Source organism: Pinus tabuliformis, chromosome 1_1 (assembly GCF_031772625.1).
Source record: "Pinus tabuliformis cultivar Carrire ecotype Pingquan chromosome 1_1, CPIR1, whole genome shotgun sequence".
NCBI lineage: Eukaryota > Viridiplantae > Streptophyta > Pinopsida > Pinales > Pinaceae > Pinus > Pinus tabuliformis.
In genome coordinates, this window is record NC_142297.1 from 762,523,759 (window position 1) to 762,538,342 (window position 14,584).

At 34.5% G+C, this 14,584-nt stretch overlaps 1 pseudogene; it reads left to right on the forward strand.

Annotated features, from left to right (window-relative positions):
- Positions 1 to 698: 698 nt before the first annotated feature.
- LOC149216259 (glyceraldehyde-3-phosphate dehydrogenase A, chloroplastic-like) lies at positions 699 to 10,465 on the forward strand (annotated as a pseudogene).
- The last annotated feature ends 4,119 nt before the right edge of the window (positions 10,466 to 14,584 follow it).

Consider the following 14,584-nt stretch of genomic DNA (forward strand, 5'->3'; position numbering starts at 1 on the left):
GTAGGTTCTATGGAATCTTGCGGAATGAGATATAGAAAATGGAGTAGTGGTAAAATCATACCTCTCAGCCAACGATTTCTCTGGGGACATTCCTGGATTCAGAAATTTGCCTAATATTGAGGTATTGTTCTTGCACTCTAACATGATAAATGGTACTAACCTATTGAATGGTATTGTTCTCTCCTTCATTGGAAATCTCTTTTTGTTGAAAAACTTAACGCTGGTGTACAACCCTCTGGATCAAGGGGAAATCTCGCATGAACTTGGCAGCATGTCAACATTGCAGTACTTGTGAATGAAAAGTTGTAGTTTAGTAAGAGAAATTCCAGAGACATTAGGGGATATAAGGGATATCGTACACTTGGACCTCTCACATAATCATTTATCTAGAAGGATCCCCAACACATTGATTTCCTTTTCAAAGATGACATATATATTTCTATATAAGAACAATTTATGTGGACCAATTCCAAACAATATCAACAATCTTAAGGGTCTTGTGAATTTGGATCTCTCAATGAATGAGCTAAATGGAAACATACCCAATGGGATTGGAGATTTGACAAACCTAGAGACACTGTAGTTATACAATAACAAACTCTCTAGGTGTGTACCCTTTGGGCTTGATAAGCTTACTAATTTAGTCCATCTCAAGCTTTTTATGAACAAGTGCACAGGAATACTGTAGCTGAGAGATTATGGCCGTAGGTACACTCTCCATGGTTGTTGTGGCCAACTGCAACAACACTCATGCATATTTGAAGGTACACTTTACTGCCCATGCCACTCACCATCCATATCATTCAAAATTACAAGCCCTCACCATCCATATCATTCAAAATTACAAGCCCTCACATGTCCATATCATTCAAAATTACAAGTTGACACCATATGGATGTCTACCTATTCTTGCATTATTCTATACTAGCTAATAATTTGTTCATGTAGGTTTTTTTTTGATATAGTGTTTTTTTATTTCATTGTAGTTGCCATAATGCTAATGCACCATTATAATTCCATGTGCTGATGCAAAATTGGTTAACCAAATGAAAGAATGATGAGTGAATATTTCTTGGTAATTCATTAATTTAGATGTGTTTTTACTACATGAAGTATTGGATGGTGGTATTGAGCTTATTATAGTCAATTTGATTATTATTCAATTCAAACAAGTATATTTGTTTCTATTTGTTAGTTGCATTTGGATTTGGGGTTGAAGTTGTAATTGATGTGTCACATGCTATTGTTAATGGGCAGGCTTCAAGGAAGTGATTCTCCGAATACTCAGGTCTCAAGAGCTCCAGTGGCTTCCCTTGCCTAAGGAAATACAATGAGGACATGGTTTCAGTAGTTGTATTCAAAACTAATGCGGTGAGGATATGTTCACACTTTTGATAATATCCCATATATGATTGTGAGTCACCACCACCGTTGTTGGTCTAATTAGTGGATTTCTTGGTCTGATAATGGAAAAGTGGCATTGTGATAGTAAAGCAAGTTATAGAAAATTAGGAGCTTCCCACAGTGGAATTTTTCTCCATGACTGGACATCACACTGTTGTATGTGTAGGTGATCACACTATTGATTGTCTTAGTAGTTCTCTTCCACAATGGCCACTTTGGTGTCTCTGGATATTGTTTTGTTGTATAATTGTGATAGTTGTGAGTGTAGAGATCATTTTTCTCTGTGTGGATGCCATATTTCCATCCTTTTATCACATTTACATGCATGGTTTAGTTGGGGTTAGTTGAACTGGTTGTCGCCAATGTCACCGGGGATTTACAAGAAACACCATCTACTTATGTGAGGAAACATTCCTTGGATTTCCCCAAAAAATGGTCTCTTTACCATTGATCTACTTTTTTAGAAATCACTTTGCTTTGAGATTATTCAGTGGTATGTATGGGATTTTTTTGTTGGATCAAACCACTCATGCTTGTCTTGATTTTACTTTAGATTGTAAAATTGTTAGACTAACGTATATGTGTATGTAGCTAATTTCAGATTGTTGTGATCATGATGGTTGTTCCTATTTAGGTCACTTGACAATGTGGCTAGAATTTAGTTTAATGGATGTCAGTGTTTGATTGATAGCTCAAATTGCCTTATGATTCTTGAAAATATTTCCAATGGTTCCTATTTTTTGTGTATAGGGAGAGAAATTGATGCTTAGATTACTAGGGGATGAAATTGCATTCCTTTACATAAAAGCAATTCAGTACATCAAAATCCCCTCTCCCATGCTTAACTGTGCCACCACGGAAAATATTAATCACCATTCAGTAAGTCAATTATTGGTTAAATACTTTTCTATATTGTCCCATTGGATGAGAATAAACTAATATTCAATGGATAGGATGACAAGGAAGTAAGCCAATAATAGGCTTACTACATGGTGCTTAATATTTTCCGTGGTAGAAGATCAAGTGCAAGTGATCTGGCACCTGGATCTCTTGTATCTTTACATTGCAAGGCTATTGAGTCAAAAATTGATATTCTTTCTAGTATAGAAATCTAATTTTCAGGTAGGTCTTTGAAGGTTCAGACTCATCTTTTTCACAACAGAAAGTGAAGAGTGGCCATCCTGATTAATTACCAGGCATGCCATGCACATTATCACCCATTAGGTATCTCTAAGGCAACACATTGTGAACTTGACAATACCCAAGTACCCTTTTTGAACAAGTGTTTTAGAAAAACATGCACAACATCTTCTGGTTTTCGATAGTTTCTACAATTTCTTACTCTGAAAGTTGAGTTAATCAGACTTCCTTTAGTAAGGAACTTAGTAGTTTGTTTTTCCTATGTGATAGTCATCACATTGCTGCATGATTATATACGTAATTCATACTCATTTTTTTATGATTGCTACACTATTGTTTGGAGAGCCCGCTTTATTTCATTATGTTTACCCTAGCATACAATTATGTTGTTGTAAGTTAATTACCCCTAGTGCTTTAGAGTTCATATCATGGTTCACCATCCAATTATCCCACATATAATTGGGTGTCATTTCATCACCGTCTGATTTTTGATGTGTTGTATGTGGAGGAAAATTCTGAAATAGAAGATATATTTATTATAAATACAAGTAGTATTTTAATTTCAAGAGAGGCATTTAGGAAAAACATATGTCATATCAAATTTATAATTTGAGCTGCCTCTTTGAAGTGTGGGAAGAACAATGAGAGTAATATTGTTGTCTATATTATGTACAAGTCCTGTATGGCTCTCTTCATTGCATTGAATTTTCTATAAGATACTTAGTAGAAACCAATTTTCTAATTTGATAATTACTACTTAATGATCTTCAAACAGTTTATCTAATGTCACTGATATCATTGAGCAATTATGCACATAAGATTTCAACAATAAATACAACGGAAACAATAAAGATCATAAAGATACAACCATGCACGATAGTGACAACATGTTTTCCCTAGGAAACCCAAACTTGGGAGAAAACCCAACAAATATTCTTCTAGGAGAAATTATTCTTCAACAAGGTTTACAATTCCAAATTGTCTAGAAATATGTGCCAAAAATCCAAGTCCAAACTTCAGTCAAATTCATCCTCTATCTGCTCCCACGTGTGGTTGTTATAGAAGAGAGATGATGATGATAAGTAATCAAATGAAGTATTACATTATGTTTATATATATTTAGCGCAGGGGACACGTCCCTTCATGAGCTGGGTCAACTTGTCCTTTTTGAGCCTACATGAAGCCCAATAAAAAAATGAATTTTTATTTGTATTTTCATAAATATTCTAGGATGACTTAGGAGGCCTCTTGGCATGTGGGAATTCATCCTGACACTACACAAAAATCAAAACTTTGTCTTAGTGAGGGAGATATTCTCCTTCACTGCAACATCTTTCCCCTTAGCTAAAATTTCTTCTCCATAAGAAAAGCTCATGAGCTTGTTATGTTGATGTATGTCTATAGATAGTTCCATCCTGGAGTGGGCAATGTGATTATCTATGGCATTTTACCTCTAGCCAAAATCTTGTATGGCACTTTAGACAAATGTATCAATTTCCTATGTTTAAAGTCCCCATTCGGTCTCTTAGTAGAGAACCTTCCCTTGGACCATTCACCCTCAGCCAAAATCCTTTATGGATTCTTAGGTGAATTACATCTATCTCCTCTAGTCAAAGTCCTTTATGACCTAGCCAAGTTGTTTTGGCTTCTCAGGAGAAGTTTTTTCCAATCCTGTAAATTTCCCATATAATTGCCTTGGGCCATTCACATTTCTAGTCATAGTCTTTTATGACCTAACCAAGTCCTTCTAGCTTCTCAGGTGAATGTATCCATCTCCCTTGGACAAAGTCCTTTATGACCCAGCTAAAATCCTTTATGGCTTCAGGAGATGGCCTACCCTAATCCTACAAAGAAATCAACCCTCCCTCTCAACAAGGGAGACTTTCTGCATCATGCAAAGCTTGTCTATCAATTATACAAACTTCACTATAGATAGAGGCTTGGTGAGAATGTCTGCAATATTCTCATATGTATATGTGTACTGCAACTCCACTTCTCCCTTCTTCACATTATGTCGGTTCAAGTGACCTGATCAAATATTCCTACAAGAAGCTTCTAAATTCATATTATTTCACAAATTGTGGCAGAAGCTACGATATATTTTGTCGCTTTTGTACTAGGTGTGAGAGAAGTCAACTTCTTGCTGAACCAAGGTATCATAGCCAATCCCAAGCTAAAGCAGCACCATGATGTGCTCTTTTTGTCCTCTACACTCCCAACCCAATATGAATCCATATATCCCTGCAAATTCACTTCATCACCTCTGACATATATCAAACCATATCTATTATATCACACAAGTATGTCCACCATTATTTTCGACAACCCAATGTATCTACCTTGAATCTACCATATATTGGCTTTAGCTGTTCACTACAAAGAAAATATCAAGCCTGGTGTTAACCAGTTATATTAAGAATCTAATCAACTTCTTACATAAATCTCCAATCCCAAGAAATAGTGTATATTTCCAAAATCCTTCATTTCAATCTCCAAGGCCAACTCCCTCTAACACTGAAGCAAGCCTTCCTATGGTAGTCTTGGTTGCTCCCTCTGTCACAGAAGAAAATCCTCCTGTTGTTGTTGCTCCCTCTATCATGCAAGCAATTATTTTTATTGTTGTTTCTCCCTCTGTCATGCAAGTAAGCCCTTTTTCTATTTGACATTGTCTCCTCAAAGAAGGCATATTGCTCTTAGATACCTTCTATCTCTAAACATGTTGACAATCTCAACCCATGACATCCTCTTTGGAAGGTTTTTCCTTCCACTCTGTTTGACTATCTTCTCCCTCGGTACTGGAATCTCTTCTAGTCATCTAGCACAGTCCTGGGTGTCTATACAATTTCTCCCTCTAGAACACCAATCACTTTTGTTGAGTTTATTTTCGATATCTTAGGTCATTCAAGAAGTTTTCCATTAGAGACTGGAGCAAGAAATATCGTTTTGGTACACTCCCTCATATTTGGAGAACCCTCTTGCCACAAAATTTTCTTTATTCTTCTAGATGCTACCATCTATTTCCATAATCAGTTCCTTGGCAGCGTTCAAAATGTACCTACAAACCTCATTCAAGAGGGCATGGAAGAAAAAATTATAACTAAGAAGAAATTATAAATACAAGAGGTTGACCAAGGAATAAAGATAATCATAATATTCAAGGGAGAAAGATAGGAAGTACTTATCTCTTGATGAGAAAAAAAATAAACTGTTGAGGGTTGTAGGGAATTGTCAACTCTCTCTTGATCCTTGCCTCCTTGTTGAAATCAATGAAGTCAATTTGCAATATCATCAAGCTTGGATTCCTTATCTTCTTCTAAAGTGGATTCTCATCCTCCTCCTTAACATTCAGTTGCTAATGCATGTTGCTTTCCATTCTTGCATGATCTGTAAGAGATAGGGTTTCTTCATCATGCAGATTAGGATTATCAATCCATTCATTAAGTTATCTAGCCACATAAAAGGCTTAACAACAAGCTAGCATTAACACCAAGTCCACCCTTGGGTCTCCCACTTGCATTCCACATGCCATTCCACATGCTATCAAGGAGATAAAACAAGTATGCATCTTGCAAACTCCACTTGCATCCAACACTACAAGTCTTTCTCTAAGGTTTATTTCCACAAGCCCTAAGGCTTTCAACAAGTATAAAGGCTTCAAGACAAATAAAAAACTCTTGATATCCCTAATCATAACAGCCACTTATCACCTATTTGTTTTCTCTTTTGTTGATTGTTGATTAGCCTACTTTTGCAGTCTCAAACCTGTTCAACCTTGGCCTAACATAGGCTTGCAAGTTTACCTTTAACCTTCAACGACCTTCCTTTCCTCAACCATTCAGGTTGTAGCCTTTTTATTTACATCACTTTCATAGTTTTTGCACATCCAACACAACCAACATTCTTATCAGTCTCCAAAAGGTTTTGGTACCCTTATTAATGCCCTAATCTACCTTTTAGCCACCCTATCTTCCTCACTCTTCGTGTTTATACTTCAAACACAACCCAAAAACATCCCTTCTTCTTGTGGTGAGATAGCTTGTGGCTATTAGCCCTGAACCAGGTTGAACAGACTCAATACAAGCCTCACATATGCATTCTTTCATCTCTGTCCAACCTTTAGTTGCCCTAATTCAAGTCTATCCAACTTCCCCTACTTTAGACATGCAGAACCTTCCTAGAATTTCCTCCATACAGCTAGGCCTACAACCCTTATCCTTCTTTATGTGGCCCAGGACCTAACTAGACCTCTGTTAACTTGTTTGGATAGGCCTTTGACTTAGATATTCTGGAACAAATCTCCTTGTTCATTCCTTAATTCAACCTCTTCTAGCTTGTCGCATGTGGCTCCTTCTAGGGCTGTCTTGCTCCACAAATGAAGTCCTTCTTCCTTCTCTCTTAGGATGACTTTAGTGGCTGCTCTCTCAACAAAGCTTTGATTCCATGTTGAATTTTCTACAAGATACATAATAGAAACCAATATTTTGATCTAATAATTACTACCTAATGATCTTCAAACAATTTATTTAATGTTACTAATATCATTGAACAATTATACATAGAATATTCCAATAGTATATACAACAGAAACAAAAATGAACATAAAGAGACATCCATGCACAATAGAGAAAATAAGTTTTCTAGGAGAAATCCAAACTTCTGAGAAAACCCATTAACACTTCTTCTAAGGAGAAGTTATTCTTCAACAAGGTTTACAATTCCAAATTCTCTAGAAATTTGGGCCAATAATTCAAGTCCAAAATTCATTCAAATTCATCCTCTATCTACTCCCACATGTGATTGTTATAGATGAGAGATGATGATGAGTGATCAAATGAAATGTCACATCATGTATATGTATACAAGTTGAATGGGTCAATTACCCCTAAGGACACATTCCTTCATGAGCTGGGCCAACTTGTATTTTCTGAGCCTACATGAAGCCTAATAAAAATTTGAAATTTTATTTTTACTTTCATAAATTTTCTAGGCCAACTTAGGAGGCCTCTTGGCATGTGAGAATACATCTCTATGCTACACAAAAATAAACATATTTTGCTATGGTACTAAGGATTTCATGTCATTGTCATTTACCAAAATGATTGGTAGTAGTTGCCTTGGTTTATATGGAGGTTAGTTCTCTATCTAAACTGTCATAGGGGCATAATTGAAGTTCATTTTGGTGTGTGCTTGTTGCATGGTTCATGAGAGTTCTATGCATGAATATTAACTATTACATTGTATCATGATCAATGTATTGAGGTTTAGATATCACTATCCTTTTTAACAATATGATTGTCAGCCACACTTATGTTGTACACTTTGTACTGATAATTATTCATGATACTCATATGTGTAGAAATACGGGTTGTCTAGAATCTAATTGTTTTATGTTTTGGATTTTTTTGTAACAATTTGGAAAAACAATTTTTGGTTAGAATGTGGTTTTTTTGTTATTTAAGATCCATTTTTAATATAAGAGTGGATTTAGTGCTATGAAAAGCCCAAGGGCACTCAATTTCTACTGAGTTTACAAATCAAACTTGTAATTCCGAAAAATTATTGTCAGATTTCAGGCAAATTTGCCTAAACAAATATTAAGGCTTTTGATCATTCTATTGGTATATGTTGATTTAATGTATTTACATTCTTTATTCCCTAGTCCATGCAGGGGTTAGATACTTCAATCTCGTTATAGTATTGCAAGCATAGAATACTTGTTTAATGACTGTCCTTGGTGTATATTGATATCACTTTGCAAATGTTGTTTCATCACATTAAATGTGTGTATCATATTTTCATGGTAAACAATAAACTCATCTCATTTTTTGACCTCTTGCCCTTGCTCTTTCATTCCAAGTAGGATCATCTGGACAAAAAATGGGTGTAGTGGAGGAAAATATAAAAGTTGCAATCAATGGGGTTGGAAGGATTGGTTGCAATTTTCTGTGATGTTGACACGATCAAAAGGACTCCCCCTTGGATGTGGTTGTCATAAATGACACTGGAGGTGTTAAACTAGCCTTGCATTTGCTCAAATATGATTCTATTCTTGGAACCTTTGACATGGACGCGCAGGTAGTAGGAAATGATGGCATTTCCATAGATGGCAAGGTCATCAAAGTTGTATCAGATCAAAACCCTATAAATCTTCCATGGAAGTAACTACATGAAACTAATCATTTGTATAGGATGATAGGTTAATGCTAGATGTCTTCTTACACTTAAGTATTGGATCAGATTCTTGATGTTTACAGTTGGGTTTAGCATATATTGAAATTCTTTGGGATAATTATCAGTTCATTCAAAAATCAATAATTAGAGCATTGTGAAATTGACATGTTCAACACTTAACAGGCTCCCTTGGGTCTCAATTAGATTACTCAAATGCACTAACTTTAATCAACATGGTCAATTCTTTATTTTCTATGTATAGTATTTTGGTTTCTTAGGTTAACTTGGCTTGATGACCTAAAGAAATCAGAATAGAGAATGAAAGACCTGATTTAACAAAATATAAGGATGTGCATTATAAATTTTCTAAGTGCGTGTATTACAAATTTGTTGATTAGCATATTTTAAGGGTATTGATTAACTATTTCAAGTTTTGGAGTTTTTGGTCAAACAATTTTTTGTCAAATTGTGATTTTTTGTTATTTAAAATGTGTTTTGGCTTGGATATATGGATTTGACACCTGAAAAACCCATAGAACACTCAAATTCTAGAAATATCACAATTCAAACTTACAATTTTAACAAATTCCTACTTAATTTTGAACAAATTCCACTGAAAAATATGACCAGAACAACTCCAAAACCTATGACAAATATACTACTAGGAGAGGAAACAACTACCACCCCCACAAAATATTGTTAAATTTGTATAATACTGGGTAGCCTTCCAGGATTATTATATAGAGATAATTGATGCTTCTTAGCTCATGATGAAATGCGTCATATTGTATTTGCAGGGACTATGGGATTGATTTGGTCATAGAAGGCATGAACGTGTTTGTTGATAGGGAAGGTGCTGATGAACATCTCCAGGTTGGGGTAAAGAAGTTTTTGATCACAACTCCTGGAAAGGGAGACATTCCTACATATGTTTGCTGTGTCAGTAAGGAAAAATATAATACTATAGAAGAAATTATTAGCAATGCATCCTGCACTACTAATTTCCTTCCTCCTTTTGCTGAAGTTATGGACAAAAAATTTGGTGAGTGTCATCTAGTTAAATTAAATGATCAATATATTGATTATTTCGCCTATTTCCTGTTGAAACCTAACATATCATTTTCTACTTTTGATCACCATTTTTTATCTAGATTTGAAATGGCATTGCTTAGTTCCTATTTGAGGACATTACTTTGCTCATATTCAATATGCTTATGAATGTACACCTAAATTTGTTTAGTGCAGGAAACATCAATGATACCATGACAACAACTCATTCATCTACTAGTGATCAAAGACTGCTCGATGCTAGTCATAGAGATCTTAGGTGTTCCAAAGTTGTAGCCTTGAACATTGTTCCAACATCGAGAGGAGCAGAAAATGTAGTGGCACTAGTTCTCCCAAGTTTGAAAGGGAAACTGAATGGAATTTCTCTGAGAGTGCCAACATCCAATGTATCAGTTGTTTACTTGGTAGTTTAGGTGGAGAAGAAGACATTTACATAGGAGGTGAATGCAACGTTTTGAGAGAGTGAAGATAAAGAGATTAATGGCATCCTTGCAATGTGTGATGAGCCTCTAGTGTCCATAGATTTCAGTTGTTCAGATGTCTCCCCAACTATGGATTCATCACTCACAATGGTGATGTAAGATGATATGGTGAAATTGGTTGCTTGGTATGACAATGAATGGGGTTATCCAAGAGTTTTTTTGATTTGGCAGACATCATTGCCAACAATTGGAAGTCTTAGGCAATTAATTTCTCCTTGCTCAACCTAAGTTGCTACATAACAAATATGGTATTTTTGTTTTCCATTATTATTTGCCATGAAATGAGTCACTTATTATAATCTATGTAATGTATGTTTTATGTTGTTTATTTCATTACAACATTATGAATAGTTTTTTAAATTATATTACAATGTTTTGGTTTCTTCAAGTTGCTTTGCATAATTATTTTTCCCCTCTATTGGTAAGGGGTGCCTTATTCAACTTACTAACATCATAAACATTTTAGATGAAAAAATTATTCAAATTGATTTTTTTTTTTTGATAAATGGTGTATCATGATAATCTGTTGTGATGCTTCACAACCATGAATTTTCCTTCAATATCCATCATTTGATAAAGTGCGAGGGAAACTTATGTGCCAAGAGGGAAAGGATGTGGGATAAGAAATAGGAGCAGAGAGAGAAAGGATGTGGGATGAGAGAGAGAGAGAGAGAGAGAGAGAGAGAGAGAGAGAGAGAGATGACAATTCAAATAAAGGTGGCCAAGTAGATGATGTTGCAACTTCTTAGGGTGACATGTGGAACTGAGGTGCCACATCAACAACTACATCAAAAACATCCTAGATCAACAAAAGTTTCCTTATTTAACAAAAAAAAAAAAAAAAATTGGAACCAAAATTTTATTTTGGCCATAATGGGAGAAAAAAACTCCAAGTTAGATAAAATTTTGGTCTATAATGAGGAAAATAATAGAGTTTCCAATAACTAATTATGCACATGGTCCCGCTTCATATATTTTTTTGAGCATTATCTTATGGTCTTGGTTCATATCTCGAGTGTTACTACATGCATTGAAAAATGATGTGTATGTTGGGTATCAGGTGAGATGCCATGCTGAACCACTACTACTAATATATCATCATGTACAGTAAGGTAAACACCATTATATCATCCTTCCCTCTGATATTTTATGATAGGAATCCCCACATCGTACTTATCTTTATTAAATGATTGTGATAAAAATGGCATTGATTTTGTCTCGCTTCCTCCAAATGCTTTGATTGTTGTGAAGAAAATGATCATGCAACCTTTGCAAGGCCCTGGTAGCATCTTCAAGGTCCTCATAGTCACAAGATGATGAACTCATTCTTTCAATGCATCTTCTCATGTCATTTTCAATGCAATGGTATCATCTATAAGGTACCTTTCACGCAAATATAAATAGATCCTCCATATGACAGCTATAAAGTAGGATTCTTACAAATCTTGCAAGGAAAAAGAAAGGTTTTTGCTTCACAGCTCCCCATTTAATGCCCAACATAATTGAGGGTACCAGTCTACAAAAAAGTAGATTCACCTCTAAAATGATGGTAAGGTTTGCTCCCTTGCAATAATTTGTCAAGTGAACATTTTGGAGATTAACTTGCCACTATGGGTGTCACTACATAAATGCAAGTTTTTTCAGAATAAAATAGGCATTCCAATTTTTTTCTTCATAAATTATAAAGTATTGTTGAGCATGTATTCATTAACCTCTTCCTGGTCTACAGTGTAAACCTTTTTTTATAAACATTGTCTACCACCTCCATATATGCCCAACCAATATTAGAAAATGTTTCATAAAATTCCTCAAATCGGAGGTGTTAATTTAACTCCCACAATGACTTTGTATACCCTATCATTTAACTCCACCAAACTACAACTCGATGTCATTTGAAATAAAATTTATTTTAACTATTCTCACTTTTGCTGCATTATCCCACCTGCCATCTACAACATGGATGCTTGATAGATGTTCATAAAATTCAGAATTTCTAGGCTCTAAGTTGCAAAGGTGTTTCACTTTAACTCGCCTATCTAAAAAGTGAAATGAATTCAGGATGCATCAAACAAGGACCTACAAAATAGGATCATTTTATAGTGTCATATTTCTTAATAAATTCTTGAGTCTATCTAAAATAATATGCATGACCAAGATGATCAACTATGCAAAAATAATATTTTTGGCACAAGAATTCTGACTTGTGCTCTATAAATGTTTTTCCAACTCTATCCATGAGTTCTGGAGGATTGAAAATACACAAAAGAAAAAGAGATTAATTTGGTAAAAGAGAGAAAGAAAGAAATACTTACATCGTTATGCTTGTTAGAATAGATATAAATTGAATGTCAAGTGTAAGAAATTTCTAAATCCATGCAGATGTTAATCTGATATTAGCACTAACTACAACCAATAATATTAATTAAATTAATTATTTGTTAGAAAGGAAAGAGGGAAGTGTTGTTAATATTATGAAATGAATTAAGAGCACAATACAAATGTACCCATAAAGGAGGCATATCTTTCAAACACAAAAATAGCTATCTAGGTTGAAAAGCAAACACCTAGCTATAGAACTCCACAGAGGAGGTCGTTGAGGATTATGAAATACATTAAAGGAACAATAAATATGTAACTGAGAAGAAGAAATATCCTTAAAATAAAAAATTAGCTATCTAGGTTGAAACACAAACACCTAACTATATAACAACACAAAGGATATTGTTGAAGTATGTCAAATGGAGGGATGTAATATTGGGAGAAAAGGATCAGATTAATGAAACATATCAAAAGCTTATGTTGAACTTAAAAGATTTAAATCATTGAAGGGTATGGATAGCCTACAATAATATTCCTACCATTGACCTTTGGAGAGTTCACTTCACATAGCAATCAATCAAAGTCTTTATGGTTGCTTAAAAGTAACCGAATGGTGTTATAGCAAGCATATATATTGATGAAAGACAAATAATCAACTAGAAGATCTTGAATGTTTGTGTAATAACTGTAACCTACCTTGAAGTTCAAAATGGGTAAGAACCAAACCTTTCTCAAGCCATATTTTTTCTTTGCACCAACAGAAGCAGGGTGCTTGATAGCCCAGGGTGGGGGAGATCCCCACTTGTGGTTGTGCCACTAATACAACAAAATGAACAAAAAAAAGACTTGATCTATTATTTATTTAAAGACTTCTACATAAAATAAAATGAAATGACATCATATTTATTTCAATTTCTATATTTAAATTTTAAGAAATTATAATCTAACACAAATCCATCTTATCCTTAGATCTATTAAATATCGATACAGATAAAAAAAGGAAAGGTGCAAACCTCAAACATCTTTTCTCAAACCAATGGATATTTTTTGAACTAAAATTAGGGGGTTGTAGCTATACCTATACAACTTGTTACAACAAAAAAATAGGAGGATTATATCTCCAATACTCATATCCATCCATCTCCATCTCAATATAGGTACGACGATGAAAACTGTTTTCCACTAATTCCATTCTCTAACATGGCTACTTGGAAACTATTTTACAAACTAATTAGATAGAAAGATACATAGATAGAGCATACCTAATTTTTCAATAGGCCTAAAAGGAAGTACTGAAACTAGGCAAGAAGGGATTGTAATCCTAATGCTTTCTTCCATTTAAATACTTCTTCTCACATTTCTTTCGTAGATTTCCTCCCTCTCATGACTAGCATAGAGCTTAATGTTTACTTAACTACACTTGCATAAGTGAGAGTTAGAATGTTTGCCTTTGTTACCTCTAGGCTGAGGGAACATCTTCCCTCACTATCTCTAGTCATTGTTTCTCCCATGAATTATGAATTTGTTGTTTCACCATTTTTCCCTTGCATTTCTTTTGAATTTTTGCATTTTTCACCTCTTTTATTTTTTGCAGTTATCTTTTTCCTCTCAATTTACTAAGGATTTATTGTGGCTCATTTCCAACTCCTCACTCATATATTTATATTCCAATACATGATAATTATCCTTATATTCCATATGAAGAATATACATATTTGAGTCCTTGAGGTATTTCTTAGACAACAAGGCTCATAGCCATTACAAGAAATACTCTTTATGATTTCAATACATTGTGACATGTAGGATTTATTCCTACCACCTGCGCTAAACCTAATTGAATTTCCATGAGAAATATCTTTATATTCCATATAAGGAATATAGTTATAAGGAATATACTTGTTTTGGTTCTCGATTGATTGCTTAACAAGGCTTGAAGCCATCATAAGGAATACTGGATATGAACTTTGCTGGCCCTTTACAAAGCCTTTATTATTCAGTGA